Raw genomic sequence first — 9079 nt, forward strand, 5'->3', positions numbered from 1 at the left:
CACTACGATCGTGGGACAATCGGGCCGGTTTTATTATGGAATAATGCATGCATAACGTATAGTGGCAAAGTTTTATTTTTTGAAAGTTGGATACAACGAGGTGTATTGGTATTAACTGACATTGTACGTTCGGGAAACATATTATCATATCAAGATATTTGTGATCTGATTGGATATTCACCAAACCGAATTCTTGAATATAATGTTGTAAAAGCTGCTGTGTCATTATTTATGAGGAAAAATGTTGTAAATATGACTGATGATGCTTGTATTACCTTACCACTGTTTAACGGCAAAAATGTGTTAAGTGCCAGAGAATATAGGAAAGAGAGTATCAATATGAAAACAGATGTACCATGTTCCGGAGGATTTTGGAAGAGAAAGTTTAATGTAGAAATTGATGAACGATCTTGGATAGTTGCCTATCGGTCATTACGATGCTATGGTATTTCTGTGGGTCTCCACATGTGTTTGTTTATAAGGCGGAAGTGACCTCCCCTTGTACACAATAGGCCCTCAGATGAAGCCTACGGACAGACTAGAATAGAACATGCACATAACACAGAAGGTCTGCACAGCACACTCACACACAGCAATACAGCACACCGTCTTGTACCTCCTTCTGCCCTGCCGAAGTCGGGGTATCCTTTTTAATCCACCGAACATTAATATCCACAGCCATGTGTGTCTCCTGCCTCCGAACACACACGCCACAGAGCTCGACTCGATGTGCGCAGTTTCGTATAAAAATTATTTTCCAAATTTCCCCACTGTGTTTTATAAAATAATCATATTATGAAAGCACATACATTCTTATCTTAGTTATTATGTATTCATTGTTAGCAAACATCGGCATTATTCATGTTTTACTTTAAACGCAATCATTGTTATTTATAGATCACAGGCACTTGATGTAAGTAGGTCACACACGTGTAAATGTTGTGCCCAGTCCTTGTTTTTGTTTCTGTTATTATTTTAGTTAGCAGGTCTAGTTGAGCACGTATTAAGTATCATGTACCCACTACTAGTCATTGTGCATTTTAGTTAATGGACTGATGATGTCATTTGTATGGAGTCGACGCACGTGCGAGGATATGTATGTGTGGGAGGGGGGGGGGGGGGGGGGGCGCGGGAGATGGAAGCTTGCTGTATGTTATGTAATGTATATATTGTGTGTGATACGTGGAAATGTGATACTATTTATTTGCATGTATGATACAGGTACAAATGTGATAATTGTAGGCTTATACTAGTGATTACTGTGTGTGATACATGAAATGTGATATGAATGCTGTTTTTATATGTTATACTCTTATTTTCTCCCAAGCGCAAGACAAATTCTTCTATGAAAATTGAAGCCAATAAAATTTGAGTTGAGTTGAGTTGAGTTGAGTCAACACAAGAGACTAGATTAAGAGTTTTACACTGGAAAATTATGCACAACATTTATCCGACCAACATTCTCCTGTGTAAAATGAAAGTAACGGAAACTAATAAATGTAATTACTGTTGTGATGTAACTGATTTCATTGAACACTTCTTTTTTGAATGCCCGGTTGTATACAAATTCTGGAAGTTTATTGAAAAATTTATATTTCGTACTTTAGAAATTAAGGTTGTTTTGAAAGTTAGTGATGTTTTATTTGGTATGCATTTTGTAATGGTGAAAAAGGCAACTATGTATAAATTGAACCACATTATCTTAATCGGAAAGATGTGCGTTAGTATATATAAAAAAAACAAATTCGTTTTTACCGTTGGAAAGTATTTTTGATAGGCAGTTACAGATAAGAAGCATTTTTGTGTGAGTGTTCGAAGAACAAAACGTTAAAGAAAAGTTAGCTTGTTGTAATCGATAAGTTGTATTTAATTCATTGTATGAGATATTGTTAATTGTAGTATTTAACTCATTGTATGAGATATTGTTAATTGTTGTTATTTATTTGAATAAAATTGTTTGGAAAAAAAAACCCAAAAAAATTAACATGATTGATGCAGCAAGGGTCATCATACCAGGGAACACAATGTTTTGTTTATTGCCACAAGTTCCAATTCGGTGATTCTGGGCCAACTGTTGGCGCACCACTTCATGTCTTCGAGGAATGACGTGTCTTCTAGCTGACCAGAAGTTTTGGAGGTCTCGCTCGGTCAGTCTTCATCGCGCTGTCTGGCCACTGATTGGACACTGGTGGTTTTCAATGATGTTCCTGGTAGTGTCAGTGGCTTTTTGGAATCGATCTCGAAGACGTTGTGGCAGGAACTGACGATCTTGTCTTTTTGAGGTAATGCGAATATTCTACCGCGTTGCATAACTGCAGTGCTTCCAATGTCAGCAAAACCTTGCTGAAGGTGATAGACTGTTGACATGTGCACGTTTAAAGCACATGCCAGCGCTTCTGGATCATCCCCAGCTTTAAATCGACCTGGCACTTTTGGTGGTGTCAATCTTGGCATCCTGGCTGTTTCAAAAGTGAGACTGGCAGCAAGCGTGCCATGGTCTCTTTTGATTGCTAATGCATTAGTGAACACATCTCACACATCGGATTTCTCCTGCTCTACTTGCACGTGCTACGAGCGCGCATTATGTGTTTCATGTGAAACCGGCTTGTCCCGTGTGTTGAAACAGTCGCAGCATCATGATAATCACACAACAGCTAGGTCAATCATGCCTTCATCAAACTTTTGTGGATTGATAATCCTAACTCTATGATTGTTTGTGATGTTTTCAATGAAACAATGCAGAATTTTTTCGCGTTTCTTTTGTTGCTCGGTATATAAAGGTTTTAGGTCTCACTTTGCACATGTCTTCGACATCAAGTGTTAGGTTGAAACGCGCGTCGTCATGCGAAATCTTTACCACCCGCTTTACAGGGAATTGTTTTTTCTGGCTGGGTGCCAAAAGCTTGTAAAGCTAATATCTTCCGTTTGCCTACTGTTTGGAACGTAATTTTTAGCACAAACCCTTGGCTCCACAATTCCAAGCTACTCACCAAATTCGAGCTCAATTAACTCCAGAGTACCAGAGATACAGTCCCCATTCTTCAGGACAAACAAACAAACAAACACAGAGCGAAAAATTGAAATCTCTGATCTATAAAAACAATTTTAAAAACAAAAACCCGGTAAACTATTCATATCAGAAATATTAATACTGTATTTGTTAAATTATCTGAACTAAACACACAAAAAAGAATTAGAAAAAAAAGTATTCTTAAACAAATTAAAAATGTTTAATTCTCTGATCTCAAACAACAACTGTCATAAATTTTGTTTGACTCCTATTTTTTTATTTTTTTTAAACAAAATTCAGAATTCAGATAAAAAATAAAAAATAAATTTTTGAAGCAGTACAAAGTCACGTCGACTTTCCGCATTCGTAGCATAGATGATACGCAGTTGTAAACCGCAGGCAAAGCGCTGTCAAGCGTTATTGCGGTATTCGGCACCGAGCCGACTGCGAACCGACTGAGGAAAGCGATTGCCGATGGTTGCCGCACATGAGCCACCATTCGCCAGCATCGCGCCACTACTGCCATGCTGCCTGGGATGCCGTAGTTTCGATACAGTGGAACCTACAACACAGCCCCCCCCCCCCCCCCTCACAAATAAATTCACAAAATCAAGGTTCCCGCAATACAATTGACAAAAATATCAGAACTGCTGAAACAAAACATGTTCTGCACGTCAGTATAAAGAACAATCAAATCTGATTTCAAATCAGTTAGTTTTGTTCACATATCTTGTCAATCAATGACATTATGGCTTGCTGAATGGTGAATATGTCATTCCTCTAAAAAAGCCGTAAAAGGCGGTTTTGATGCCGTTTTGGTGGGCATAGAGACACAAACCGGTATGTTTCAGTAACTCCTCTGAGCATTGCCTTCAAACTTTTGGTGATTTGTGCTTACACGTGTCTTAAAATGCATGCGGAATTTGAAGTCATTTGAGACATTATAGGTCCGCTGTTATTTGACATGCCAGAAATAGTTCTTAAATTGACGGTAGACCTTTGCTGACTCATTGAAAAAATAATCATTTGTTAACTGCAAGAACAATAACAGATGCGCCATATACCCAAATTTCATGTCCTTCTTTTAATCTTAAGAAGTTGACTCATTCAGAGCGCTGAGCGCAAATGTCGGCCCAGCAAAGCTCACTGCTGACACGCTCAACTGATCATGGGATTTAAAAAAGCATTATTGAAGAATTATTGTGTGCGTTTAAACATATGCGCTGTAAACAGCTGTAGTTGAACATGTATTAGATTTAAGGGTATATTGAAGCTTTCATCTTTCTTAATACATGCTAATTTTAAGTTTTTCCTGTTCAATCAGACAGGGTACATCTTTATTTTTAAAACTATTTCTGGCATGTCGAATAACAGCAGAACTAATATCTCAAATGACTTAAGATTCCGTGCGTAGTTAAACGACCTGTCTTGGCACAAATCACTGAAAGTTTGAAGACAATGCGTGAACGAATTATGCCTTCTGAGAGGTTTGACACTCAGCATGCCATAGCATCCATGTTGGACAGGACATGTGAACAAAACTGACTGGATGCTGATTTAATAATAATAATGGACATTTATTAATCGCCGTTTCTCACAAGAGCTCACGGCGATTTACATATTAATTTCTGCCGTGTGAGATGGAATTTTTTACACAATATATCACGCATTCACATCGGCCAGCAAATCTCAAGCCTATTAGGGCGAGCATTCACCTTTCACGGCATTTATTATAAGTCACACGGGTATTTGGTGGACATTTTTAGCTATACCTATACAATTTTGCCAGGAAAGACCCTTTTGTCAATCGTGGGATCTTTAACGTGCACACCCCAATGTAGTGTACACGAAGGGACCTCGGTTTTTCGTCTCATCCGAAAGACTAGCACTTGAACCCACCACCTAGGTTAGGAAAGGGGGGAGAAAATTGCGGCCTGACCCAGGCCTGAACACGCAACCTCTCGATTCCGAGCGCAAGTGCGTTACCACTCGGCCACCCAGTCCACATGATTTGATTGTTCTGTGTAATGACATGCAACACATGATTCGATTTAGCTGTTCTGATTTGTTTTCTCCATTTTAACGCAGGAACCTTGATTTTTCAAATTAGATGGGGGGGGGGGGGGGGTGTCTAGGTTCCATTGTATAGACACTACATGATGTAAGCTCAATCAGTTTGCTGGCCTTTTCAGTCATATACTTGGTTTTACAATCAACAGCCTCACCAGAAAGATCTGCCCTTAAAAGCATCTGCCTTGGTTTTTTTGTATGACGGGTGGAAAGCTCAAAGTAGCTGATTTATGCGGATGATGCTTGTAGTTATGTTAACATGGATGAGACTTATCACAAGGGTACATGTATGTAAGTGTGAAAAAGGAGGTGAGTTTAGGTTTAGACAAGATAATAATTAAGTTCCTCTTTGTTCTCTGACATATTACTTTGATATTCAGAATGCAGGCTTTCTAACCTACTTCGACTTTGCTTGTGCAGACGAGCCCCCAAGGACCCCGCCCTACAAGTTCTACAATCCCCCAGAGATAGCATCATCTGCCTATGGCAAGTGTGTGACGATCTCTTCACTAAATCCCATGCAGTATTTCACAGTGGAACTAAGGGATACAAACAACGAACTCCAATCAGCACGTGAGTTGCTGGCTGACATAATTAATGGAACTCACTGCTCACTGTGAAATGTCATCATGAAGTAACCTAGATACATTGTTTGTGACAGCATGATACTTACTTACAGACACCATCTCGTAGTTCCCATTATTTTGTTTCTACAATCTTTAATAGATAGATGTCATTGATTGACTAAATGTTTTAACATAGAGGGGGGAATCGAGACGAGGGTCGTGGTGTGTGTTACATGAGAAGTCCTGGGAATGATATCCCCACACGTTTTTTTCTCTCTTTTTTTTTGTTGATAAATGTCTTTGATGACGTCATATCCGGCTTTTTGTAAAAGTTGAGGTCAGGTGGCACTGTCACACCCTCATTTTTCAATAAACGTGATTGACATTTTGGCCAAGCAATCTTCGACAAAGGCCGGACTTTGGTATTGCATTTCAGCTTGGAGGCTTAAAAAATAATTAATGACTTTGGTCATTAAAAATCTGAAAATTGTATTTTATAATTATTTTTGTATAAAACGATCCAAAAACAATTTTATGTTATTCTTCATTATTTTCTGATTCCAAAAACATTAACAGACTCCTCTTCGACTCGTCGGCATTATACTTGTCTCGTCCAGATATGTAGAGGTTACATGCCGAGTCTCAGTGATTATCAAAAATAATGGTCGAAGTTAGCGGATCATGAAAAATGCGAGCTTCAGCGAGCTTTTTCATGACCGCGAACTGAGACCATTATTTTTGATAATCACTGAGACGAGGTATGTAACCTCTTTATCCCTCCTTTCTTCAGTTATTCAAAGAAAAGAGGAGTTTTTGTGCGAAAGTTTGATCGAATCATATTCACCCAACCAGTCTACCTGCGCAGGCGATCGATTAATGCGCGGTTGAATAGTTCCGTGCAAATCATTCAATTTTGTTAACACTTCTTGTCAGTTTCCATGTTTTGAACTAAAATCAAGTACACAGTTATGTTGTCATTCTGCTGTGGCGGTAAAGGCAGATAGTGTGTGTTCTGTTCATGTTTTGGTATCGCTCAGGAAATGTTCTTTCCTCGAATGTGACTAGCAGACGAAGTTTTACACCCGTGTTCCAACGCTAAAAACTGTATGAAGTTTAGTTTTCTGGGGCAAAATAGTGTATGAAACCGCTGCATGTTCTTCAAGTTGATTAAATGTTTGTAATTGATTGCGTGTGATCTGTTTATAAAATGAAATATTGTTGAAAACTGACCGTCGGATTGCAGTCTTGTAGATGCAGCCGGAATCTGGAAGGGGAACTACTCGTGTCGCTAGACAAAGTATGAGAGTTACTTTTCCTTGAAATCTTGCAAGCGATAAACGATTGTGCACGGCAGATCTGAATTCAGAAAACAACCAAACTCATGGATTTTATATTGAGATTCATGTGTTCAAGCCTGTAGTTGCTGGTTTAAATGCGGCATGGTTGTATTGTTTGCTCCAGAAATGTATAGTTTGTACATTAGAGTGTTCTGAACTTTTGAGTCGCAAAAAGTAGATCCACAATGTGTACAGTCTCTACCCATGAGCTATCGAGGATTCAGGCCCGTTGTTGGGTAAGTGATTTTGGTTGTTGGGTAAGTTACCGAAAAATAACTAGCCCTACAAGTTTACAGAGAGAAAGAAGCAGAGGGGGGGATAACGAGCCCTATTGCTACGCTGAAAACACAATAGCGTTTATATAGCTATTCTGACATTAAATTCTGTGTTAACATCATGTTTTTGTCAACAACAAGTACCAGAATGGTCCATGTCGTTGATTGCAGACGACGGTTCCCTTTCCGCATGAAGCCACGGAAATAACCGAACATTGAAAAACCCACGGACATGTATTAGGGAGAAAACTCGAGATAACCGGATGTTTAGCATTACGTCAATATGCTAGGAATCATATGACGTCATGACGTATCATGCTTGCCTACGTATATTGTATGTTCGAAAGTCTGACTTCTGTTGGGAATTCGCGTGGTGAAGACTGCGGTAAATCTGTAGATGATAAGAGAACAAGGATTGTCTCAAAAGAAACGACTAAATGTTTCAGACCGCAAACTTCATTTCAACATTGCACTACACAATGGACGTTCTATGTGACAGGAGAGTTTGCTGATTTTGTGTTAATCATTGGAGAGATCGTCTGCTAGAATCAGAGATAGGTCGCTTCAGATTGCAACTCCTTGAACTCTGCAAGGTTTGTTGCCTGTTAAAGAACTGGATTTTACACGTAATGTATGTCATGTACAGTAAGAAACAACAAAAAACACACACAAAGCAAATGGCATCGTCTGTCGACTTGTCACAGAAACAAACCTGGCGAGGTATGCGTTTAGTTTATACACCTGGAAGAAACCGGAATCATGCGTCTTTGTTATTGCCGATATGCTTTTGGATATCGGCAAAAATGGCCAACTTCCGTAGCATTATGCTTTGATGATCGGAAAAGGGTTAAACCAAACTTAAATATAATAATCTTCATAACAGCAACACCGGCACTGTTGGCCTAGTGGTAAGGCGTCCGCCCCGTGATCGGGAGGTCGTGGGTTCGAACCCAGGCAGGGTCATACCTTAGACTTTGCCATTGGCAATCTAGTGGCTGCTCCGCCTGGCGTCTGGCATTATGGGGTTAGTGCTAGGACTGGTTGGTCCGGTGTCAGAATAATGTGACTGGGTGAGACATGAAGCCTGTGCTGCGACTTCTGTCTTGTGTGTGGCGCACGTTATATGTGAAAGCAGCACCGCCCCGATATGGCCCTTCGTGGTCGGCTGGGCGTTAAACAAACAAACAAACACACAAACAAATCATAACAGCAACAATAAGCATTTAAAACAGTTAGGGTTAGGGTTAGGGTTAAACAATTGTGGCGTCACAAATGAGCAAGGCGTTGGACGAGTGGGTGACTGTCTTGCGTGATGTTTAATGATGAGCATGGCTTCTGTTTTGTTGTGGTTGAGTTGCAGTTTGTTTTCACACATCCAGTACCTCAACACATGTCTGGATGCGGTATTTCGCTGTATGCATTTCAGTTTTCTTGCCAGAACTTCTGAGTTGTGTGTCGTCAGCGAAGAGTTGGTGTGGACAGGAGTGATTGGACAGTGTTTGTGATAGTGGCTGTGTGTACAGGACGAAAAGTATGGGCCCAAGAACTGAGCCCTGAGGGACCCTGAACTCGAGCTTGACAGGCTTGGAGGTCGTATGGTTAACTGTAACAGAGAGATATCTATCAGACAGGTAGGACGAAAACCAACTAAGGGCCTTCCCTGTGATGCCAAAGTCATGTTCAAGACGGTTATCAAGAATTTCATGATCAATAGTATCGAATGCCGCCGAGAGGTCGAGCAGGGTCAGTATAGACACTTAATTTTGTTCAGATGCAGTGAGAAGGTCATTCAAGATTTGGACCAACGCAGTGTCAGAGATA

Source organism: Littorina saxatilis, linkage group LG16, assembly GCF_037325665.1.
Source record: "Littorina saxatilis isolate snail1 linkage group LG16, US_GU_Lsax_2.0, whole genome shotgun sequence".
Classification (NCBI taxonomy): domain Eukaryota; kingdom Metazoa; phylum Mollusca; class Gastropoda; order Littorinimorpha; family Littorinidae; genus Littorina; species Littorina saxatilis.